The sequence below is a fragment of the Pipistrellus kuhlii genome, unplaced genomic scaffold, assembly GCF_014108245.1.
Source record: "Pipistrellus kuhlii isolate mPipKuh1 unplaced genomic scaffold, mPipKuh1.p scaffold_m20_p_12, whole genome shotgun sequence".
Lineage (NCBI taxonomy): Eukaryota > Metazoa > Chordata > Mammalia > Chiroptera > Vespertilionidae > Pipistrellus > Pipistrellus kuhlii.
Window position 1 is genome coordinate 9,061,284 of NW_023425427.1, and position 26,585 is coordinate 9,087,868.

Genomic DNA, 26,585 nt, shown 5'->3' on the forward strand with positions numbered 1-26,585 from the left:
GATCTGGGAGTGAGCCTAGGCAGACCCCAAATCAGCCCTGGGAATCAGATTACTTCCCAGGTGGCGAGGGCTAAACTGATTCAGGAAGAATAGAGACAATCCAGGCAGAAGTCATGGAAGAAATGGGAGACAAAAATTCCAAGCAACAGAAATAGGATATACATAGTCCCTGGGGCTTGTGGCAGGAGCCGCAGTTTAATGTGACTGGCAGTTAGGGTGCGCGTGGGCTGCTCGTGGCAGGTGGAGGGGGAAGTTGGTGAAAGAAGAATTAGAGAGATTGTCATAAATCATGACCTGCTGGACTTTGCAGGTCAGGTTAAGGATTTTGGACTTTAACTTGTGGGCAAATGAAATCAAATTATAATCAAGAACATGACATGGTCATGCTTGCATTTTATTAAGTCCAGTTAGGAGAGAATGCAGCAGAAAGGACGAGGGCTTTGATGACAGAGTTTTGTTCCTGCCTTTCTCATCAGAGCCAGCTCCAGAGACATCAGGGATTCCTTCTGACCAGGTTGATGACAGAGAGTTGGGGCAAAGCCTGGGCAGATTCAAAAGATTCAGTGCAAGGGGTGGATAAGTATTAAGCCTGGGATGCAGGAGGAATGCAAGACTGAGGAAGAGAGAAAGAGCAGGAAGGAGCAAATAGAAGACTGACTCCCTGGAGGTATGTGGGCTACAAGCAAGTTTAGTATAGTTTGAGGGAGAGGGGAAGAGAGGGGGAGGTAGAAAGGAGAGAGAGAGAGGGAGGGAGAGAAAGGTTTGTTGTCCCACTTATTTATGCATTCATTGGTTGCTTCTTGTATGTGCCCTGACTGGTGATCAAATCTGCAACTTTGGTGTATTGGGATGATGCTCTATTGACATACCTGTCCAGGGCTTAAGTAGTATTTTTACATTTAATTTTCTAACTATTTCTTGTTAGTTTTGAGGTTTGAGGTTTACAGTAGGAGAGTAGACTGGCACCACATATTCAGTCATAACCAGAAACAGGTCTATATATCCTGTATAATAAAGAGCTAACATGCTAATGGTCATGACAACCTCACGCCATAATGACTATTCAGTAAGAGGCTGCACCTGGGCATGCATGGCAGGATGGAGCAGCCATGTTGTTCTGGAGATGGGGGTGGAAGCTGGACGGTGCCCAGAGGAGGTGGGACCATCCCAAGGTGACTCACTGGTCTGAGGGTGGGGCTTGAAGCAGCCAGAGAAGGCCAGAGGGGTCTGAGGCCAGGGTAGGGTGGGCTTGAGCTCTGAGTGAAGAGATTAAGATGTCAAGGTGGGTGGGCAGGGCCACGTGATTTCATGCACCAGGTCACTAGTTTTTAATATTAACTATGTGCGTGGGGGGGGTGGTAATAGAAAGATATTTTCACATATAATACCTTAATAAATGAATAAATAAATAAATAAAAACTATTGAAAAGTTAAAGTGAACTGACATTTTTCTTCTGTTTAGAATGTTTCAAGGACTCTGAAATATAGACTTTTTTTCTCTCTCTGTTAGATTCCAAATCATTAAACAGCTGGGCAGATTGTGTGTGTGTGTGTGTGTGTGTGTGTGTGTGTGTGTGTGTGTCTGCTGCTGCTACTTGGATTTGGATTTCATAAATTCTCACCTGGAGAAATTTATCATTATCATTTTTTTTCATCAGTAAACCCAGAACAATGTGTGAGCATAGCAGGTATACTACTGTCTATGTTTCGTTCATTCATAAGCCTGGGAAGCATTTGAACCTTCCATGGCCAGTTTAGAAGCACTGCCGAATATTGGCTGAATATCCAAGTTTAAATTAGAAGGCACATGGAAAGGTAAATATTGACTTATTTCACAAACTTGTTGCTTTCAAAGCACTCTTGGAGGCTTGAAGAAGCCAGTTTATTAGCAAGATGAATCCGACTGAAAATAGCTTATTTCTATAAATTCTCAGACAGAAGGATTCTAAGTTATTAATAATGACATATTTTTATGTCCCATGTTCTACTTTTTAAAGTGTTTTCAGATTCCACATTAAATATATGTCCCAACGCACATATTTTTCCTGTTCCCTCTGCCCAGAATACCATTTTCTTCTTTCTCTGAACTTTCATTCATTCTTCAACAATTATTTCAGTGTATTCCCTACCTCTCTACCTCTACGTCCCCAACTCCTATCAGAGAATCCCCACCTTCTTGATGCTTTCATCATAATAGCTTTTACATATTTAATTCCAATTAGGCAGAGGCAGGCAAATGGTTGGGAGCCAGCAGTCCTGGATTGTAAGAGGGATGTCTGATGGGCCTAAATGGGCAGTCGGACGTCCCTCAAGGAGTCCCAGATTGGAGAGGGTGCAGGCTGGGCTGAGGGACACTCCATCCCCATGCACAAATTTCATGTACCAGGCCTCTAGTAGATCATAATGGTCTTGTTCTCTCATTTCTATGGGTTCTGCTAGATTTTCATTCATCCTTCCAGTTTCTCTTTGTCAGGTTTCACAATGAGCAAGGGTTAAGAGCCTCTCTTCTAGAGTGGGAGGGGAAGGGAGGAAGCTACTGTGTGAAGAGGGGTGAATGCTTCAGACTTGGTACACTCAATATTGACATGCAAGTGCATATTTTCAATGCACTTGAAGCTGATCTAAGTAAATATAGCATTTCCTGAAGTTGATTGATTGACTACCTACTATAAAGATAAACTCATATAACTTCTAGCCCAAAAGCCAAATAGGTGGGAAGTTTGAATTAAGGATCTTTTGCTCTATATGCCAGGATGGAAGGTATAAACCAAGACATTTTCTTGGGCTTGGTAATCTTAGGATGTGTTTGTTCTATGAAATATGACCTTGCTGCATGGCTGCCAAAAAGAAATCCGCCCCCCTGCGAGGCCACCATTCTTCCCGTCCATTGCTTGAGAGATTTATTACCTTGGCTCACGCTTCTTCCACAGGAAAGTTGGTCAGATTTTATCATGTCAAGTGACAAAAAGTACAAAGCTCCCTGCACCCTGTGAGTGCTGGGTTCTAGAATCAAGGTCTGATTCCATGGAGCTCTCTAGCTCACCCGATGTAAGACTGTGCTCCATCTGCCATAGTAAAGTATCAAAGACTGGGGGATTAAATCACAGGATTGTATTTCCACACAGTTCTGGAGCCTGGAAATCCATGATCAAGGGTCAACATGCTTAGTTTCTCCTGAGGCCTCTCACCTTGGCCTGCGATGGCTTCCTCTTGCCATGTTTTAACCTGGCTTTTCCTCAGTATGTGTGTGCACCCCTGGTGAACCTCTTTTATTTTATTCTTATTTTTTATTTTTTAAATATATTTTATTAATTTTTTTGCAGAGAGGAAAAGAGAAGGTTAGAGAGTTAGAAACATTGATGAGAGAAAATCATTAATCAGCTACCTCTTGTACACCCCCCACTGGGGATGTGCCTGCAACCAAGGTTCATGCCCTTGACCAGAATCAAACCCAGAACCTTTCAGTCTGCAGGCTGATGCTCTATCCACTGAGCCAAACTGGTTTCGGTGAACCTCTTTTCTTTTTAATAAGGACACCAGTCATATTGGATTAAAGCCCCACACTTATGACCTTATTTAACGTGAATTTCCCCCCTAATGACCCTGTCTCCAAAAGTAGCTACATTTAAGGCACTGGGGTTAGGACATAAACAGATGAACAGTTCAGTCCATTGCACCCTGTGAGGGCCTAGGCATTGACGCTGATCTGGTAACACAGCCATTCTCTCCTGCCTCCCTGAGCGAACGGGAGGCTTGGGCAGATATGTGCGGCCTATGTTAGAGCCAGACCCCTGGGCCACTGAGAAGAAGAAAGATTCATGTCTCTTGTGAGAGGGAGCACAGGGAAGAAGAGCTGTTCCCCTCTGAGGTCCTTAACATGCCGCAGATGTAAAATATAGAGCTCCCCCTGACAGACTTGTTCGGGAAAAGAAAACAGCATGGTTACTGGTTCAGTGACAGCTCTAGAATTTTAGCTCTACAAGGAAGAGCTCCTGTGAAGGAAGGTAGTCGTGGGCCTATAGGAAAGGGTGCAATTTATAAATCACACCCCATACTGTGTTAGCAAGCCTTTGGCTCATCTGGGCACAAGTCAGCATCCCTGTTGTTCTGTGCATGTGTGTGTTTGAATAAAAATTCATTATGCTTGCACCAAAGAGGTGAGAAGGCTCATCCAAGGTCTGCCTCTGCTAGACATGGCATTAGCGGGAAGACCCACTGGGGCCTGGTAAGCGGTGTGCAGAAAGCTGCAGTGTGTGACTAGGTTAATAAAACCCTGTCCCTTCACTAAGCTGGCTCTTCCTCTGCTTTAATAAATGTTTCCTGTTTTGTAAAATTCTAAAGTCAACAGATTTACTTCATCATTTTTGGAGAATATAAGAAAGTACTTAGAACACAGAAAAATTTCACCACAATGATAATCACTGTAGATAAATTTGAATCTATAATTCTGATTTTCTTTTCTATCTCAAAAATGAAATCATAATCTATATACAGTCTTATTTTTTCTTCTTTATTGATTAAGGTATTATATATATGTTCTTATCGCCCCATGACCACCCCCCCCCCCCATGCGCTCACCCCCATTGTCTGTGTCCATTGGTTAGGCTTATACTAGTATGCATGCATACAAGTCCTTTGGTTGATCTCTCCTCCTTATCCCCACCCTCCCATACTTTTCCTCTGAGGTCTGATGGTCTTTTCGATGCTTCTCTGTCTCTAGGTCTGCTTTTGTTTATCAGTTTGTGTTGTTCATTATATTCCATAAATAAGTGAGATCATGTGATATTCTCTTTCTCTGACTGGCTTATTTCACTTAACATAATGCTCTCCAGTTCCATCCATGCTGTTGCAAATGGTAAGAATTTCTTCTTTTTTTACTGCAGTGTAGTATTCCATTGTTTAGATGTAGTATTCCACAGTTTTTAATTCATTCTTCTGCTGATGGTTACTTAGGCTGTTTCCACATCTTAGCTATGGTATATTGTACTGCTATGAACATAGGGTGCATAGATCCTTTCTGATTGGTGTTTCTAGTTTCTTGGGATATATTCCTAAAAGTGGGATCACTGGGTCAAATGGGAGTTCCATTTTTAGTTTTTTGAAGAAACTCCATACTGTTCTCCACAGTGGCTGCACCAGTCTGCATTCCCACCAGCAGTGAAAGAGGCTTCCTTTTTCTCTGCATCCTCGCCAGCAGGATGTTTGTTGTTTTGTTATATGCAGTCTTATAAACAGCTTTTTTTTTTTTACTTAAAATTATAACATCTACCTTTTTCTATTTCAATAACTATCAATTCAACACTTTTTAAAAAGGCTGCATTATACTCCAGTATAAGTTACTAAATTCCTGGTTCTTAGATATTTCAGTTGTGGCTTAATGTTTTCGGTATACTATTACACTGATATATTAGTTTCTTATTGCTGCTGTAACAAATTGCCACAAACTGAATGACTTACAACAACACTATATACTCTCTTACAGGCCGGAAGTTCAAGTCTGTTTCATTGGGCTAAAGTCCAGGTATGGATGGGGCTGGTTCCTTTTGGGGGTTCCAGAGGCAAATCTGTTTCCTTGCCTTTTCCAGTTTCCTGAGGTTATCTGCATTTTTTGGCTTTTGGCCCCTTTCTCCAGTGAATTGGTCCAGTCGCTGCTTCCATTGCCACATAGCCTTCTTCTTGACCCTGACTCCCTTAGCTTCTCCACTATAAGGACGCTTTTTATTATATTAGGCCCATTTGGATAATCCAGAACAATCACCCCATCACATGAGCAAAGTCCCTTTTATGCAAATAGTCACTGGCTGCAGGGATTAGGCCTTTTTGGGGGCCTTCATTCAGACCACCTCCTTCCATCAACAGTAGTAGGAACCTTCCCAGACCTACCCAAAGCTCTGTGATTTGAAGTTGAATCATTGAGAGGGATGAATGAAATTGTCATAGCTTCAGAGAGGTTTATAAAAGCAAGTGCAATAGTAGATAGGAAAACCGAGAGCGGGGACACTGGATAGCCCTGCCCCTGCCCCTGAATTGCTGCATGTCTTGGGGCCTTTTTTCCCTGCTGCAAACGACTATGGTATCTTCTGTAAGGTGAGGGAGTTGGAGATGCCTCTCTTTTTTCTTTTTACTTTTTATTGATTGATTTGAGAGAAAGAGAGAGAGAAGAGAGAGAAACATTGATTTGTTTTCCTATTTATTTATACATTCACTGGTTACTTCTTGTATGTGCCCTGATCGGGGATTGAACCCGCAACTGTGGTGCCTCAGGACAATACTCTAGTCACTGAGTTACCTGGCCAGGGCAGAGATGCCTTTGAAACGTAATTTCCCATGATTCTTTGCATCGAATCACTGTGAGTTGTTCAAATTACAAACAACGAATGTGCTTTCAAAGGTCGACGGAGGCAGTGTCTGCATAGTATCCTCAGGCCAGGACACATTGTAAACATGTTTTAATAACTACAAGCCTCGGAAACAAACATTACCTCGACCTTAATTAATTAACCGTTTACCAAGCATCCACTGTGTACAGGGTATTTTACATAAATTAGGAATACCACGCATGCTTCTTAAGCAGCTTAACTAATCTGTTCCAGGCTCCTCCGTTCGCGAAGAACAGAATTGCAATGTCCATTTGGATCCGAGTTTGGGCTCTTCCTCTCAGATCCTGCCACCCGTGCACGCAACTCTGCAGGACCAGCTGCCGCGGTAGCATGAGGTCCTTCATCTGACGTTTCTAGAATAATTAACCACCCATCACTGAGGGTTTGGGCACTTTCGAATGCAGGCAAATGGCTGGTTTTGTCTGAACCTGTCCGGCAAGGTGGAAAAGCTGTGTTTCTCTCCAGAGCAACTTTCCCAGCGCTGGACCGTACAAAGGGACCGGGGGAAATTTCTTCATTCTCTTTGGCTCCCTTCGCTGGTGCTCATGGTCAGGATGTGCACGTGCTGCTGTTACGTGGCCAGCCATTCGCCAACTTCCCTCGCCTTATGGGAACCAGATGGAAGCTGGAGTCCAAGTTCTGGGCCACAGAGGCGAGGCTGGGCCGCTCTCTAGATGGAATCTCTGAATTTAGGAGGCACGATCCTCTCTCCTCCTCCCAGTGCCCCACTTCTCCCTCCCAAAACCCAGCCAGTGTCAGAGGGATAGACTTTCCCTGTGCAGTTGCCCAGAAATGCTTTTTTTTTTTTTTTTTTCTCTTTAACTTGTAATTGCAACTTTGTTTGTAGCAAAAGTTCTGTTTGGTTGCCATAAATTGTAACCAAGAGAAATAATATCCACAACACAGTCAGTGCTGGCATACGCTTTGAATAGCCTAGATTGATAATGTGAGGTCTTGCACAACGTGACTAACCTTTACTAGCATTTTGGGAGAATTAAGCAAATACACAGTGAAACAAACAAGCAAAAACAAACAGGAGAGAGGCTGGGAGAGTGCTGAGGGGAAATTTCCGATGAGTTGGTAACCAGCGACACTCAGCAACGTTGATTCTGAGCCTTATCCAGGGCTTTTCAGGGAATTGGTATTTCAAGAGGAAGAGGCATCTTCAAACTCACCTAGTAATTAATTTCATCGACTAGCTATTTCGTATTGCAAGAGGCCAGAAGAGCCCAGGAGCCAGTTCCATTGTGAAATACGGTTGTCATAAGAATTCCCGCTTGCTAGTAATTAATTTTTACGGTGGTAGGAGGAATAGTGGTAATTATAAAAGTAGAGCAATTGGTGGAATGTAAGATATGAAGGACTGAGAATTTCAGAGTTAGTCACATGCTAGTTACATGCTTTGGGAACGGTCCTGAGCTATGGTGAAAGCGTAGGATATGAGTCAAAAAGGACCTGGATTTGCTTACGTATTTGCTGTGTCGCCTTAGGTGAAGTTTGCATTTTGGCATCAGAAGCGAAGCAGAATGAGTTTAAAATGGGATCTAGCCCAGTGCTGAGAACTTAAAGACATGTGGGCCCCTATATTTGTTATGCCCGTTCCATAGTTTCTATCTGTGTACAGGATGTCCCCCCAAAATGTATATGCACTTTAACAGCTTATAGCTCAGTTTTGAAAATGAAATGTATTTTAATAAACACTGTCTTTATAATTATTCAAAGTGTGCATATATATTTTGGAGGGACACCCTATATTTATGTCTACCGCTGAGGTAAGCTTGTGGCAGAAAACTATAGCAGGGAGTTTACCTTTGGACCCAACCCCCTATCCTCGGCCTTGAGCCCCTGCCCTTTTCCAGAAGGTCAGGGTCTTCTCTGGAGGAGTTACGGTGGAGTAGAAGTTGGAACCAGATGGTTTTGAGCTCAATCTCTGAGCTTTCTATCCCAACACAAACCACTTAATAGAAGGCCAGGCATGCAGTGTATGCTAAGTGAGTCTTGGTTGAATAAGTGGCTAACGGAATGAATTGCACCTTTCTTCTCTTTTCCCACTGGAAAAAAATTTGACTCATTTTTCAAGGCCCTGTTTGTTTAACTTCTGCTGGAGATATCTCCCCAGGCACGGATAGTCTTATACTGAAGCATCCGGCGCAGCCTGCACACCTCAGCAATGGATGAACGCGTTTCTCAAAGGCAGCGCTGAGTGTTGCCTTTCCTGAATGTAGCACGGTTTTGGACATTGGTTGTTAAAGAAATAAGTGAATGGGTAAATGAAAAAAAATCTTATAGGCAGCCTCCCAGCCTCTCCCCACTTCCACTTCTGGGCTAGTTTCATGGTTCCCATACTCAGGTCCTTGATTTACTTCCTGCCCACTGTACAGTCATAGTGATTGACTGCCAGTTTTCGTGCTTATCTTGCCTGGAAGGTGACCCAGAATATTTCCTGTGTACAAGCAGAAAGCCATTGCCAAGGTGTGTCTCAGAGCTTCGCAGCACCCAGACAGATGGACTGGTTAGGCAAGCATGAATCGGCTGAGTGTTTTCAAGACATTGGCCCACTGAGGGATTTTGTGCTGCTCAGCAGATTCAGAGCACGGTACACTCCAACCCAATTTTCCAATTTCCCAATTTCCCTATTTCTCTTACAGGAGGTGTTCTGCTCTCGGTGGCTTCCAAAGCCTGTCTCTTTTCTGTTTTCCTCAGCACCTTCAGCCAGTTCTTAGACCCCATTATTTGTTTCGTGTTAACTGACATGGATTTGCAGTCTTGTCCCAGGGCTCATTCACTATTTGATTTGGGGTAAATCATTTTCCTCCTCTGAGCCTCAGTTTCTTCATAAATAAAATGGGACAGTAACCTGTTTTGCCTTCCCACATGGTCATTAGCTGAATGAGTCCTGATCACGGAAGGGAGAGAGCATTGGCATCTGTGAAACACTGGCTCTGTTAGTTGTCACTCTCTCTGCAATTTGACACTTCAAAGAGGCCAATCATCCTAGTTCTTCCTGGTCCATGGGGGTTCAGCACCTAGAGTTCCACATCCTGGGAAGCCCCTCGGCTCAGTGAAAACTGGGATGGTTGGCCATCCTCTCCCTTATCTCTGTTCCCTTGGCCTCCTCCCTGGTTCAATTCCTTCCTACTGTGCATTGAAGACCCCTCAGGCCTGTCCCCACCCAACCCTGCCCTCCTGTCACCCCTGGCATGGTTTCGCTGAAGAATCATGTAGAGAGTTACTTCTGCACAGTAAAACCTAGGGGCTGCCCACGGGGAGAGCAGGAAGGAGGGGGACTCCATGGGCACCATGGAAGCTGTCACTGGGGCAGAAAGAGTGGTGGCTCTTCTCCCTGGCAGCTGGTGCAGAGTCCCGGACGAGCTGCAGGGTCCACCATCACCCTGCCTGGACTTCTGGCAGGAACTGTGGACTCACACTCCTCTGCATGATCCCCAACCCGTGGGACATCGCTGGGTCATTCTGGTCCTTCCAGGCAGTGCTGGCCACATAACTGGAAGAGCCCATGGAAAGTGAAAATGTGAGGCCCCAGTTGGGGATGTTAAGCCTTCCTTTCCATAAGATCATTGTCCCAATGGTTGATAGGTGTCTTCTAAGGGACTGCAACCTCTGGATGAGAGTGGGAGGGTAAAAGGCCTCCACTGGTTTCTTGCTGGATGTGTTGTTGCATTATCAGCCCATGACAAGGGCAGCCATTGCCTAGCCCCATCCAGAGATGCTGTAGTGTGTGTTCCTGACACTAACCCTCCCTGAACCGACAGGCCCTCATCACGGTGGAGGACAAGGAACATAGGCAGGCCTCTTTCTGCCAACAAGACTTTGTTGTTGCCCTAGGTAGAGGGCCCAGTGGCTATCAGTGGAGATTGGAAGGCCAGGCAGCTATGAGTCTGAGTCCAGGAGCAGAAGGCTAAGAACACTTCTGGGAAGGCAGGGAGGTGGTGGTGGGGTGGATAGGAACCATTGTCCTATCAGGCTTCACTTATGAAACTCAAAATTAGAGATAAAAATTATTAAACATTTCAAGATAGTGACAGTTGGGCCTTTATGAATCCCAGGTCCCGTGTAACTACATGGGTTACACGCCATTGAAGCTGGATGGTTCCAGGTCGAGTTCCCCTACCTATTCATTAGGACAATTCACATCTCCTTTCTGCCCTCAGTCTTTCCTCATGTGAGATGGGCTACTCAGCCCATGTTTCAGGGCTGCCGTGAGAGGTAAATTGTGTTTGACCATCTAGTGCAGGGGAGAAACTCAATAAACATTGATTTCCTCTCTTTTCCCTTTGCCATACAGTTTAATATGAGTTTTTAGCTGCCTTAGATCATGCTAAGTTCATGAAAGGGCATTTCTCTTTAGGATTAATTCAGCTTTATAATCCTCAAAGCCCAGCCTAATAGCACATAATTTGTAGGCAAAAATGTAAAGTAATGAGTGAGTAACTTTTTTCCTTAATTTTAACATATGCATTTTTCTTTTCTTTGTTTGTATCTTTTTCTTATATTTTTAGCTTTAATTTATAGCTTAATACTGCATTTTGTCCTGTTACCCTTGAGTGGTGAAATGGAGCTTAGGAAACCCTATGTGATGATATAACATAGTATATATTAAAAAATACAGTATGTAAATTCTGGAATTGAGGAGGCCCTCTAAAATAGAATTTTTTAAAATAAGAAATTATAAAATAACTAGTTTATTTGACACTTAAATATAGGAAATTTGGCTATATAATCTTTTTGCTACATATAATAATATAGGAGAAAAAAGACCAGACAGAAATTTACCAAAATTTCAAGTGTTTATCTCTGAATGAAGCATAATGAGCTGTAAACCTGGATTGGAGTTTACTTTTCTTCTTTCACACATATTATATTTCTACATTTTATATTATTATATATTACCTTTGTAATACATTAGTCACATTGTCTTTCAAATATAGAAGCCGTTTCTTAAGGCTTAGGATAAATGCCATTTCTTCCATAAGACAATAAGTTATTTTCCAATCTTTGCTAACTTTGTATACACCACAGCTCTATTATTTTCCATGCACAGGTGAAAAATACTAAAGTTCAGTGATAATAAAACAAACAAACAAACAAAACAAAAAAAAACTGACCAGGATCACATAGCTAGAAATGGCAAGCCTGGTGTTTAAACCTCAGTTTCTCAAATTTCCAGAGCCAGGGGTCTTACCTGCCACCTTCTCTTTCAAACTGGCTCAGCACTCTGTACCCTGTTTAGTACCTCCTGCTTCACTGTTTGGCTATTGGTGTTCTTCTCTGTCCCTCTTTCTAGACCGGAAGCAATGAGTGCTTAGTAGCTGTGGTTTGCCTATCCTTGGATTTCCCACAGAACTTCACAGGCAGGCAGGGTTCAATGGGAACCACATGTTGGTCTAATGAATGCTTGAAAATGAATGAAGGTGGACTCCACGTAACATGAGTGCTTGAAAATGAATGAAAGTGGACTCCACCTAATGGGATGACGAAGTTTGTAGCCAATATCATCTCTACTTTTTATTGCATCCACCTCCTGGGAAGACTTTGATTTCTGTCAGCAGTTCTGGCTGTGGGTAGCAACTCAAAAGCACTCCATATTTTAAAAAGTGTTGTTTTTTTTTTGTTGTTGTTTTTTATATCAAGACAACAAATATTAAACTGAAGGCCATGTGACCCAAAGTCAATGTTGTCTTCTTTTGTTTTGACCCAAATATGCTCCAAAATGGATTAACGAGTGCTTTTAATTCTCAGTTCCTGAGGCATCTTGACAGATCATAATAATTTGTGTCCCTGGACCAGGATGGAAGAGTTTTTTTTCTCTTAAATAATAAGTGAGGGGTTCAGGTTGATGGCCTTGAAAAGCCTTTATAGCTCTCAGGAGGTGTTTGTGGGGCAGGACAAGGGCTTGTTTTGAAACCAAGAATTACGGAAGTAGGGTTCCAGTACATTCTAACCATACCATTCTTTTTATAGGCTTCTGCCAACTGGTGCTAAGGCGTCCTCACCAGATGAGCCACCGTCTTGGCATCTTTGGCCTAAAAACCACACATATTGCAAAGTAGTGTTATGCCAAATACATTTGAGAAATGATAGTGCATTGAGATTTTTAGGATATAAGGACTTCTTTTCCTCTCTCTCCTCCCCTATCTCATTGTCTTTTACAATGTTTGACCTGATTCCTATTGATTCATCGTTTTCCTCAAAGAAATTCTACTAAGCCAGCTAATCATGGTAAAGGCATCTCTTGACTTTAATGTCTTACTAGAGAGAGAGAAACAAGACAGAATAGGAAAGTGTTCTTTGTTCCTTTTGAGAGCAAATTAGAGTTTACATATGTAGAGTGTCAGAATATTGATTGGCGTTTGCATAGGATAACTGCCACTTATCAGTTGTGGCAGACAATTTGCCACCAGTCACAGCTGATTGGACCAGGGATCAATGCCTAATGTAATGAGATTCTCTGCCCTGGACTTTTTGAATTGTGATGAGAGATTAATTTCAGACTGGGGTATTTGAATTTATATGATTAACTATAAGGAACTTGGGAGAGGCAGAGAAAGCCATTCAGCAGGGAGGGAAGAATGAAGGAGAGGCTGAGAGAAGCTGTGCCTAAGTCTTCCAGCCCATTCTAGGTGGGGGTGTTGGGCCACTCCCAAAATGTGACTTTGAATTTAATGCAATATTTTTCTCCTTCCAAAAAAATTTCTTCCTTTTATTAAGCTACTTCATATTTGTTTCTGTCACTTGGAAACCAAAGAACCACATGTATACATGCTTATCACCACTCTTACCACTTTGTTTTAAACTAGTCCATGTGTCACTTTCCCTCATTAAACTGAGAGTTTCTCTAAATCACAGACCTGTTTCTTCCCAGCCCATGCACTTAGTATATATCTGGCACAGGATGAAGTTCAGTGGCTATTAAGTAAGCAGATAAGGAAATAGAGATGGTACCCTGTCCGTGTAATTCATTCACTGAGGAGATCTTTCTAGTAGAAAAGTATACACAGTTCCAGTCATCTTTAGATGGGATGAATATACTCTGATTTATCTCAAGTCATATATATATATATATATGCCTATCTCCAGGATTCTGGGAAAGCACTGTGGTAATAAAAAGATGAAATCATTTCTCAAATTCAAAGTAGATGTTAGAGAGATAAACAGTATATTGGGATGTATTTCTAGGATGATTGATTCTCGAAAGGAAGTCAGAACAGAGAAACTGATCTGGGGATAGATAAACCAGGAATGGCTTTAGGCCTACCTTAAGAAGCCTGGATTTTCCAGAACGGGCTCCAAGAGGACTCCTGAAACCCTCAGCATTTGGTGTATGATATTGATAAATCCTCCAACACCCAAAGAGTGTGTGTGTGTGTGTGTGTGTGTGTGTGTGTGTGTGTGTGGGCGGGGTTGGCGGGGGAGGGGGGAGGAAGGTAGAGGGAGGACTCCACACACAGGGAGAGCACTATATGTTCACAGGGTTTCCTTGAAAGAGACTGAGAGTAGTCAAGAGCTAATTACCATGTGAGGCCCACTCATGTGATGTGAGTCTGCCAAACTTAATAGCTAAAGAGGCCTTGACATGTTTCCATTTCTGATTCTGCCCGTATAAAATATGTTGCTAATTAAAATAACTGCCAGCTCAGACTCCTGCAAGGAAACCCATCCACGTGCTCAGAGGGTTGTTTTCTAGCTCTGGTTAAATAAATAAAAGCTACAAAACCAGCAGCAGAACCCAACTATCTGGGACAGCTTAAGGGGGTAGGGGGGCCCTGCCCACGTATAAGTAATCAGGCAGTGCATTAATTCAACCTTCCCTGCACCAGAGAAGGAAAGGGTTAAGTAGCAGATTATGCTACTTCTACACAGTGCTATAGGTATGTTTGATTTGGCAAGTTGAAAAAGAAGCACAAAAGCACATGTCCTGACAAAGTCGAGAATTATCAAACTGAATTCAATACACTTACCAAATTGAATTTGTAGTGTGTCTTTCTTCTTCATTTGAGCCCTAGTTTGTGCAGTTGCTTAAAAATGTATATTCACTCATCACAACTCCTTGCTAACCCTCCTTCATTGGCTTCCCATGGTGTTTTTAGTAAAGTTTAAGCTCCTTTGTGTGGCATGGCGAACAGACCTTTTATGACCCAGACCTCACTTTTCTAGCTTCTGGACTCATTGCTCCCTCTTTAACCGCATCCAATTACTTGCAATGCCCTAAAAATGCCATTTTTCTCTTCCGTCCATGCCTTAGACATGCTTTTTCATCTGCCTGGAATGCCTATTCCCTCTATCCTTATTCCCCAGGCCAACTCATAAACAATTCCACAAGTCAGTGTTTGTACAACTCTACTTAATTAGGAAGTCTCCCCTGGCATCTATGCTTCCTCTACAGCAAAGCTGGAGATATATTGCTTCTGAACTTTCCTGGTTCCTACTCCGTCCTTTACTACTGAACCTATCACATTGCAATTGACATGAATGAGGGACTGAACTGCTCTGTAGCTATATTTAGAGTCCAAGTCTCAGGGCACCCAAGACCCTAATGTTGTAAATAACTTGTCTGACAAAACAGGGTTTGCAAAACTAAAACTCTATGGTGGACCAAGGACCAAAAGTACTAATCAGTTTTAGAAATGATGTGTGATTAGAAATATAACATGATAAATTCATTCATTCATTCATATTTTAAATTTGTGCTAAGCCTACATGAGGTGCTAGGGATTACAAATATGATTGAGACCTAGGTGATGGTTCCTTAATAATTTGGGACTTATATAAATTAGGAAGACATGCATATATACATAAGCAATTATTTAATCACAACTTTATTAGACGTACAAAGTAAAAGTAAGGAATTAAATGAAGTCTATAGTAGAGAGACCTAATTCAATCTGGGAGTCAAGAAAAAAGTGCTATTCAAGAAGAAATAGTTAAGTATGTTTGTGTTATAAGGCAGTGTGGGAAGGAAAGGATATAAGGCAAAAGGGACAGCATATACAGAGGCCCAGAAGCAAGAGAGATTGACATGTTCGAGAAATAAGGAAAACTGATGGAGTTAGAGCAATATAACAAAAATATGTAGAGTAAAAAGATGAGCTGGGAAAGTAGAGGGGATGCAGATTATGCAGAGCCTCCCAAAACAAGGTAAGGCTCTTTAATTTTATGCTAATTGTAATTGGAAACCACCAAGAGGGTTTAAATCTACCTAATTTTAAATACAGTTCGCAGTCTTAAAAACTGGGGAATGGGTTGGAAAGGGGTAAGAGTGGAAGAGAGCAGAACAATTGGGAGGCTGTTGCAGGATGTTTAGGAGAGATGGTGACTTGGCCTAAAACAGTTGAAGAAATGATGCAGAATAGTAGATGGACTCAATAGATATTGAGGAACTAGAATCAATGGTCCTTGGCATTGATTAGCTGTCAGGGTTGAAGCAAAATGAGATTCCAACACTAATAGGCTCTTTCAATCAACAAATAGCTATTAACTGCCTCTTATGTGCCAGATAAACTGTTGGGGATGATGCCTTAAACACACAAGCCTTAGACTGCCTTCTTTCAAACATTGTAATACCAATCTGTTTATAAGAGAGCATTAAAAAGTTTACTTTATTTCTGATGCCTAATTGACTGTAATACAAGCTTTTAGAAGGAAGTTTCCCACTAAGCTTTGTCAGGTCATGAGCTGAGCTCATGGCTCCATCCCACCCACTGCCACTGAAGACAGTTCTCTTTCCATGTGTGTGCCTTGCAGCTTGCCGCTATGCCCCATCATATAGTTCTAGCTGTCCACTTCGAGTATTTTGAAAATCTGCCCGTCAGCCTTTTCTCCTGACTCACGTGAACAGTTAACACACTGAATTCTGCCCCAATCTCATTCTAACTGCATATGTTAGGCACATTACTAACCTCCTCAACTTCAGAGTTCTCTCTATAATAAAGTCATTTTAATTGATGCCAGTATCACTAACATCTTTCATGGGTGATCAGGTATAATACGCCTCCTAAGTGATATGATATGAAATAACATCATTCACCTATGATGTAGATTTGCCACAGACTTTTAACTAGAATATAACCAACCCTTGAGATCCATCTCCCAGCTATTGGACACAAAAGGAGTAGATCAGCAGGAAACAACCCCATAGGAGAACAAGTCCAGAAAGTGGACATCTGCCTAACAAATGGCCTGGCCTCTTTAGCAGGCCCAGGAGGATTTAAAAGAGTTGAGAGAAGAGACATAATAACTAAATGCAATACAGTGTTCTTGATTGGTGCAAGCTTGAAGGTACAACTGGGAAAATCTGAATATGAAAGCTGTAGTAGATAGTGTTAGGGAATTACTATTGATGGTGCTTGAGGTTAGTTTCATTAGGTATTATTATTTGGAAGAAATTTCTCTTATCATTTAGGAACATATAACAGGAGTATTTAATGGAGAAATATACTGATGTCTGTGTTATACTTTTGAAATTGTGTGTGTGTGTGTGGTGCACGTGTGCATTGCTTGTGTGCTTACATGTATAAACTAAAATGCAATGAAGTGCTACTGTTACTTAAACCCAGGTGATATATACATATAGGTGCCTTTATACTATTCTCTCTATTATTAAGTATTTAATAATAAAAAGTGAAATCCATAAAGTCATACCTATCTCACAATGTTATGAAGGTAAAATATAATGTCCCAAAAGACCTAATTTATATTATGTGTCATTTAGTAAATGAGTATTCTGTTTCACAACAATTTTCTTCTGTGCATCAGGACCTCATTTCAATCCAGAATCTCACTGCATTCAGCAGCCACGTATCAGGAAAGTGTGGTCAGAAATCTCCTGGGCCCTTGGAGGATAGTATGTAGGTGAGATGGCAGGCTGGCATCGTGCTTGGTGGACTAAACTTCTCTAGTAGTGGCCTATTCACTACCGTGCACAGAAATGCTGCAATTCTTTTCCAGCTCAAAAGCTGACACTCAGTATATTCATATGCAGAGTGTAGGACTATTCAGAACTCAAAAGACCTGAGGTCTGCCCCAGATGCAAAAGCAGAGTGAGGTATATCCAAGACTGGGAGGGTGGGAAGGAGACCGCACTGGGGTGAAGGCAGGAGACAGGCTTGTGCGTTATACATAGTCATAACCAAGTTTAATCTTGCTGCCGACAATAGTAGATAGCTTCCTTTTCACCCTCAGTATGTCCTGTTCAATGATAAATTATTTGGTCCTTCTAAATATATAGCACATTTCTCTCCTAAGTTCTTCTGTGATCTGTCCCTGGCCACTCCCTGTACTCCCTGTCCTGCTATCCACATTCCTACTTTGCTCTTTATCCTTAAAAAAAAAAGGCCCCTACTTTGCTCCTTGCAATAATCTAGCTGCATTCGTCTATAGCATCCATGAGCTCTGCTCTTTCTGACCTCTTCAGGTACTCATTTGCTGCCCCCTTCCCCACCTTTCTGTCGGGCAACCCTCTGTCTCTTCTCAAAGGCTTGAGTTCAAAGTTGTCTACTTTGGGAAACTTTTCTAGATTCCACAGAGAGAAGTTGTTTTTTTCTCCCCGGGTCAAGACACAGGGGAGGTATGTGAGGTGCCTTGGGCATACAATTTAAGGAGATCCTAATTCTCAGTGTGGTGCAAGTGCTGACTCTGCAGGTCCCATGATCCACAGTGAGCGCCTCCTTAAATTTTGTAATATAGTCTTCTCACTTGCCTCACCCTATCCTGGCCCTGGTCTCAGCATCTCCTGTATCCCCTCCTCGGGACTGCACAGGAGAAGTTACTTGTTGATCTGTCTTCCTGACTGGAATATGAACTCTTTCGCCTGAAGGACTACATCTTATTCATTATTCCAACCTCAGTCCCTACCACTGTGTATGGGCTTGGCACCCAGGCAGTGTTTACAAATGACGATTGGAATAGGACAACGATGTAGTGAGTCAAGTGGTGTTGGAAACACACGTGGTGTTAGGACATTTCATGATCAAGGACCAAATGCAAATGGCATCTGCCTCAGAGCTAGAAGAGGACCCATGGGTGGAAAGACTGGATAAAAGATAACACTTGTCATCTGAAAAATACCTAGTAACTGGATACCGGTGGACTGCTTAATAATAAATACTACCTGCCTTACAGGGGAGCCTGGAAAAAGATGCAGGGAAACAAAGTCTGACACATCAGCAAAGTTTTTAGTAGGGTGAAATCAGATTGTCCACTGAATCCAGGTTTCTCCAATTGGGAATCTCCCTTAATGCCCTCCATCCTTCTTCATGCTGTGTATATGGTATGGACATGCCATCAGGACAGAAGGAGTGGCATGATCTGGACTTTAGGAAGGCTCTTTCATGTACCTATAATTGTGCTTCCCCCCCCCCAAAGATTGTAGTGTTTAATCATTCCAAGAACTCATGAAGTAAGCGTGTCCCTGACCTGTGCATGGGGAAGGCCAGAGACATTGTGTAATGTTCTTGAAGCCACACAGCGAAGAGCTGGGTGAAAGAAGAGGGCATCCTATGCTTAGGCCAATTGAAACTTGGTTATGTTTAATAGAGCTCTGTTTTCCACTCCACAAAAAAAGCTGTCACAGACTAGAAACATAAACAGGTTCATGAGGTGCTTACACTTATTGTGTAAATACTTGAGCATCTACTGTGTACTCCACTGTGAACATCAAGTCCTAAAAATCTGAGCAAGGAAACTATCAGGATGGAATGAGGAGAGAGGGACAATAGATATTGAATGACTCATAGGTGGGTTTAAAAGAGCAAACGTATTCTCGAATAGCACCTTCTTCAGGGGAGATGCACAGAAATTGAAATAGCATGTTTGCAATAATGCTGAAAGCCACAGGATGGAAGAATCCCAGCAACAAAGCTGTTTCCTGAAACCTTTTTTTTTTTTTTTTTTTTTTTTTGCTTCTACGTTTAGGGTTAAGGAGCAAAAAAATCTCAACCTCATTTTGTGCTATAACTGAGTATCATCCATCACCTTGCAGTCCTCCTGAGAAATGACTTCAAATTCCCCTTGTGGCCTTTAAAAAAATGTTTCTATTGATTTCCAAGAGGAAGAGAGAGGGAGAAAGAGATAGAAACAGCAATGATAAGAGAGAACCATTTATAAGCAGCCTCCCACATGCCCCACCCTGAGGAATTGAACCATGATCCCCCCTCTGCACCTCTGCACCCCTCCTGTTCATAGGTTGATACTCAATCATGGAGGCCCACTGGCTGGGCATATGGCCCTTTATAAAAAATGTATTTTTATTGGCTTTAGAGAGAGGAAAGGAGAGGGAGAGAGAGTTAGAAACATCAATGGTGAAAGACTCCTGCAAAACCCCCTACCCACTACTGGGGATTAGCCTGCAACCCAGGCATGTGCCCTTGACCTGGGATCCTTCAGTCCCCAGGCCAATGCTCTATCTACTGAGCCAAATTGGCTAGAGTGGAATCACAAATGCCTTAACTCTGTTGTGCATACATTCTAGAGACTTCTTGGCAGGGTCTGTAAAGTATGCTCACATATTCTTCAGATTTCATCTTTGTAAGCACAGCTTCATGGCAAAACATTGTATTCCAAGTGCGACTGGGAAGTTTCATTCACCGCAGTAGCTGCCAATAACAAATAGGGAGTTTATTGTCACTCCAGCGAGCTCATCAAATCTAAATGACATGCGTTCCCTGTGGTTTCAGCTGATTCATTTCCGTAAGATGCAAGTGATACTTTTTTACAAGATATTCAAAGTCCAATTTAAGACTCTAAACTATAGTGGTATTAAATATACAATAGTTTTAAATTTGATATATATCATTAGAGTCTTAGCAGGAAAAAAAAAAGAGCATCCTCAAAAGGGTTTCTCTGAATATAATATTGTGAAGCACCTATTTAAGAGGCATGGGTATGGTTAAGGGAACGAACGATGGATGGAGAGGTACCCAAAAATGGTCAATGTCAGGAAATTTTTGCTGTCTCAGGCAGAAGGGATCAGGGGTAGAACTTGGAGGCTGGGGCCCAGGAAGAGGATTGGCCCAATGGGACCAGCCACAGTAGGAATGCAGTGGCTCAGTACAAAGGCTTGGTGGAAATGCCCCACTCTCTCCTTGCATCCTCTGGCCACTTGCTGGTGCTGCCCATTGTCTAATCCCAGTGAGAAGGCAGAGGGCAAGGGAGTCTGGGGATACTCATCATTGAGGTCAGCTCCCGGGGATCCATGACAGACAGAGAAGGACAGAGACTTATTTTGGGGGAGCTTATGCTAACCGAATTCAGATGTTACTCTGTAAAGTCAAAATAAACCTAGATTCTGATGTCAGAATGATCTGGATTCAAATTCCACCTACTAAAGGTAAGATCTTGAATTTTTTTCTGGGCAGCTTCAAGCGAGTTCCATCTTCTCCTTTTTGGGTTTCAGTTTCTTCATCCAGTAAAAGTGGAAATAGTAATAACTTCCAAGGATAAGAAAGAAGGAGAAGGAGAAGGAGAAGGAGAAGGAGAAGGAGGAGAAGGAGGAGAAGGAGGAGAAGGAGGAGAAGGAGGAGAAGGAGAAGAAGGAGAAGAAGGAGAAGGAGAAGAAGGGAAGGAGAAGGAGAAGAAATAATAACAATGATTTACCTACTTGAGTGATTATGAATATTAAGCAAGTTGACCAAAGGAAAAAGCCTGACACAGTGCTTGACACATGACATGGATTTGTTGATTTCCTCCAGTGTGCCCTCCTTCAGTTATTCCTTATATGGTGAGATGCCTGCCATGTGGAGATCGGAGAACCAGTTTGACCATTTTTCTTTTACTGGGTTCTTGCTGGGAGTCCCCTATTGACTCATAGCTGGAGCCATGGGCGGGACTGTGCTATTCCTGGAAACTTGTTTATTGGGGTCCCTTTGGATGCCAGAACCAACCATTTTTCTGGCATCACTTTTCTGAAGAAAACTTCTTGGGACATCCTCAGGTGAATGCCAATTTTATCTCATCAATAGGACACTGCTTCTTAGGGAACAGTTCCCTGGAGAACATTTCTTTAGCTACTATCATTCCCTGCACATAGGCAGACAGCCCAAATGCTTGTCCTTTCTCCTGGTGTGCACTACCTTTTGACAGGCATCAGCTGCTTTTGTAAAGATCTTGGCCAATTCAGTTCCAGATAGTTAGGGCAATCTCTTTCCAAATTGAAGCCACCAATGAGGCTTTGTATTGTTGTTGCTGTTTGCTAGTTTGGGAACATGGGAATGTTTGTTTCTTGTGAATTTTGATTGGACCCTTGGGAAGGGTACCCGTGATAGGAAAATAAGAAGCCACAGTAGTTGATTGGTTATTTAACTATTCATTGGTTGAAACTAGCATTTGTGTGCAGGGCATAGTCCCTAATTCTCATATCTATCCTGTAAAGTTGTTCTTATTTTCAGTTGAGGAAATTGATGCTCAGAGAGATGGGTTGAAATCTCCAGTTAGTAAAAAGTGGAGCTGGGCTAGAGACCATAGCTGTATCTGAATTAAAATACAGAGGTCTGTTTATCTTTATGATGGTTGCAGAGAGTCAATTGTAATATCTTCACCCAGTTATAGCCATCTAAAATCAAGTGACAAAGCTGTGGGTTTCCTCATGATTATTCATTTCTCTATTTCTTACTGCTAACCACTGCCCCTGCCTTAGAGTGGGTGTCTGTCTTAATGTTTGTTAAAAAAGATTGACTGAATGAGTCATCAATACAAAGATATTTTTGTCTCCATGTAGCATTTTTCTTTTGCATATTTATATTTCATTTGACAGTGTTTGAAAATTATATAATATTCCCTTTGCCATAACTTGCAGTGTGGAAATGCTTCCATATGCGAGAGTTTCTCGTTTGACTGAGGGAGAAAAAAAGACTAGGAAAAACATCACATAGTGGTTAAGCATTCATACAAACACAACTTATAGTATGGACTGTTTGTGAATGGTGTATTTTGCAAGGATGATTTTGCAAAAATATTGAAGTAGACATCCAGTTTGGATTGATATGGGTTAGGAAAATGTTCTCATGCAGCTAATACAGTTTTGTATTAATCCATTATGTTCTAGAAGGGAAGAAGGGCATGAATCCTGGAGCTTTTAAGTAAATTCATTACTTAATAGCTATGGGACTTGGGCAACTTAATCAATCCATCTGTGACTTAGTTTAACTTCTGTGTAAATGGATAAGAATACCATATCCCGCATGAGATGGTTGATAGAATTAAATTAATACAGGAGGAGTTCTTAAAACTGTGCCCGATAAATGGCTCAATAGATGTTCTTTTCCCCAAGCCCCATGAAATCCAGTTTGGAAAATTCATATCTCTTTCACCTCTCCAGCACCATCATCTCTACCTTATTCAGGAGCTCCTCAAGTCATGCCTGACTTATTTTACCCTCCAGCTCAGCTTCCAGTGACCACTGCACTGAATCCTTGAAGACTTAAATTAAACCAGGCCCTTCACCTTCCAGCAATGCCATCATTCCCTATCAACTTCAGGACTAAGTAAAACACCCTTGTGACATTCAAGATCTATGAACTCAGTACTTTTTCCTCCTCTGAACTCATCTCTCTTCATTCCCACATGCATGACACACTGCCAGTACCAGCATCTACAAGTAGAAAAAATGTTGGCCTGATGAAAAAGTAATAATCGGGTGAGAGGAAGGAGTGAGCAGCTAATTTTACTGATGGATTCAAAGAAGTTTTCAAAGAAGAGATATCTCAGTTGTATCTTGAAGAATAAGTTGATATCGGCCAGGCCAAGCAAGGTAGGGTGGAATATGACTGGATAGATCACCTAAAATGAGGGAAGGATGTGTGCACTGCAACAGGTAAACAAGATGTCTCCATGAAATGAGAACTTGTCTAATCCTGAGAGGGATGAACTAGAGGATGCTTAAATGTGGGAGTGAAAAAGAGGGGAGCATCAAAAAGGGTCCTTAAATCTGGCATGAATGCCTGGATGGAACACTAATGTTATTAATGGAGATAAGGAATATATAGGAGAATAAGTGTGTGTGTGTGTGTGTGTGTGTGTGTGTGTGTGTGTGTGTGTAATAGGAAATATTAAGTATCTGTGTTGTACACACATATACAAAAGTCATCTGGAAATGTTCATTACTAAGCTCCTAATCTTTTCCCCAATCCCACCTCTAGACCTATTTCCTGGCAAATTTTCACTTCTGAGCCAATGGCAATTATGTTCTTTAGAATCCTTGCATGCTGTCTCTCTCTTAAATTCTGAATCTGATGCTTCAGCAAGTTCTGTTACCTTATTTCCCCTCTAAAATATATCTAGCTTATGATCATTTCTTTTCATCTTTCTGGCTACCACTCTCATTAAAGCCACCATCTTTCATGGGATTACAGACACACCTCAGAGATACTGCGATTAAAGACCACCAAAATAGAGCAAGTACCACATAAAGTGGGTTATCATTTTTTGCTGGTGTCATTTTTGCCTTCAACTTGTGAAAAACATAACATCCGCGAAGCACAATAAAGCAAAGCACAATTTAAAAAAGTCTGTATTGATAGAGTGTGCTAAACTGCCTACCCTGCTTTCCACCTTGCCTTCCTTTGGCCCATTTTTAACACAGTAGCCAAGAGTGGTCCTCTTCAAAAGGCACATCAGGATGTCCATAGCCTCCCAAGCACATCCCATCTTTTTTGTAATTTTTTTATTTTATTTTATTGATTTTTCACAGAGAGGAAGAGAGAGGGTTAGAGTCAGAAACATCGATGAGAGACAATGTTTCTAACTCTCTATCTCTCCCTTCCTCTCTGTACAAAATCAATAAAATATATTTTTTAAAAAAAGAAACATCGATGAGAAAGAAACATGGATTATCTGCCTCTTGCACACCTCCCACTGGGGATATGCCCACAACCAAGGTACATGCCCTTGACCAGAATCAAACCCGGGACCTTTCAGTCCGCAGGCTGACGCTCTATCCACTGAGCCAAACCAGCTTGGACAGCACATCCCATCTTGCTCAGAGTAAAATGTAACGCATGTACAGTGCAATGCATGACTCAATCCTTCCAACCCTTGGCCCCATTGCTACTCAGACTTCCTCTAGTCCAGCCCTTTCTGTCACCACTCTGCCACACCTGATTCCTTAGTGTTCCTCAGACATGCCTGTATGTTTCTCTCTCTGAGACTTTCCAGCAACTGTTCCTTTGCCTTGAATGATTTTTCCTCAGGTGCCCACCTAATCATCTCCTTCATCTCCTTCAGATCTTCCCTCCAAAGTTATCCAGCCAGTGATGTCTCCTCTAGTTACTTATCTACACTGGTGGCTCCTTTTACCTCTGATCTCCCAATCTCTTCCCGTCTTCTCTGCACTTCTTTTCTTTAGCACATATGACTGTCCAGCATATTCTGTATTTTACCTTTATTTTTTATCTGTTGTTTGTCTCCATCCCTCTTGAATCTATAGTATACATTCTATGACAGCACTAATTCCTGTATCATTCGTTCCCCTCTGCTCCCTGTCTCTAGAACAGTGCCTGACCACAAGTTGTTCAATGGGTATTTGCTGAATACAAGTACAAATCCAGGTGGGGACTGTAGCAGTATGTTGCTGCAGGGATCTGGTACTCAGGAGGCAGATCTGGGTTAAAGATAGATTCGGAAATCCTTAGCAGTGACAGATGTGTGGGAGTAGCTAAAATGAACTAAGGAAAAGATATTAGTGAGATTAGAAAAAAAGGACCAACATAAAACGGGAAAAATAATAATTAGAGACTGTGCAGATTAAAGTGGCAGAGTTGAGAGCAAATGACTGGGATTACAGGCTAGAGTTAAAAATCTTTCACTCACCAGCTTTATGACTCTGGGGAAGCCACTAGATAATTCTTGGCCTCCTTATTCTCACGGGTAATTTTTAAAAAACACATCTCCATTTCAGAAGGCTGTTAAGAAGGCTAACTAATAAAATGCATAGAAATCAATTAGCAGAAGGTAACAGATAATATAGGTTGTGGTTGGTATTAATACTAACTCCTTCATCATTGTCATATCCAGGAAAGAATCCTGAACAATAGAAGAAATATGGGAACATAGTGGAAGATAAGTGAGGAGAGGTCTTCAAGAAAGAGAGGCAGTAAATGCTGTAGGTGCTGGTCTGCGGTCAAGGCTAACATTTTAAGAAGTACACAAGGCCCTGGGGTAGAGCTATTTGAGAGAACAGTTTCATTTGAATCAAAAAGTCACAATCCCATATTTTAAAACGAGCCAGTGTTTTGCAGAAAATAACAATAATTGTCTTAGAAAAAAAGTCAAATAAAAACAAAGCAAAACAACACGGACCCTCAATTGTGTCCAGCTGACAAATGCAGGAACATGGTGACCCAAAAAATTGCTTCTCTCTGGCTTTTGGGAGATTTACTTGCTCACTAGTCAGAACTAGTTTGCTAGTTTTATGAGGTTAAGCTATTGTGCAATACTATTAAGCCAGCTCTGTGGGTGTTTATTTACAGATGGCTGCCATCTTGATTTATTGTCTGTCAAATTATAATTATTAAGGATGGAGTTAATTGTCATTTCAACCACCTGGTAATTACCCATTGTGCTTTCATGTGGTGATAAATCTGTCCTTTACATCAAAATTTGAAGCTTCCTATGATATTTCACTTCCATGTTTATCTCCATTCATGTCTTGTTCAAAATAAGTGATTAACAGAAGCTATTGAACCTTTTTAGTGTAATCTGTGGACCTTCAAGTAGAAGAATTGCTGATTCTTGTAAATGTTTCTGAGTAGCAGGGCTGGTATAACAAGAATCCAGTGATGTGAGTTACAATAATTAAAATTAAAATAACGAGGCATCCTCTTTCAAAGATTAGTCTAATAAAAAAAATTAACAATGCTCCCAGTATATTCCATGCTGCACCACCTAGATGATGGTTTATAACCCTCATTATTTGTTTGCCCTATTGTTTACCCAAGTCATGTTATCCTTATGCCTTTCTGAACTTTTAGGACAGAATTCAGCAGTCAGTTAGGTTACCCTAGTCTTATAAGGCTCAGTCACTTTGATTCAGGGCTATGAATGGGATTGTCTGCTTGGTTCCTCTTTAGGGATCCATTTGATAGAACTAATGGGAAGACAGAGGGGGGGATATATATGCGTCATAAGAGCTGCATCCCTCATCACATATTTGGTGTCTGTTCCCTTGTTTATGTACTTATCCTTTTTCACTTTTCCCCT

General features: G+C 41.7%; 1 long non-coding RNA gene across 1 annotated transcript; it reads right to left on the reverse strand.

The window, feature by feature from the left end:
• Positions 1–19,707: 19,707 nt before the first annotated feature.
• On the reverse strand, positions 19,708–25,405 carry LOC118716207. The gene is made up of 3 exons (XR_004987077.1): positions 25,197–25,405; positions 21,464–21,582; positions 19,708–19,987 (listed from the first exon to the last, which is right to left on the reverse strand). It is a non-coding gene; the product is annotated as an uncharacterized LOC118716207 (long non-coding RNA).
• Between the last annotated feature and the right edge of the window lie 1,180 nt (positions 25,406–26,585).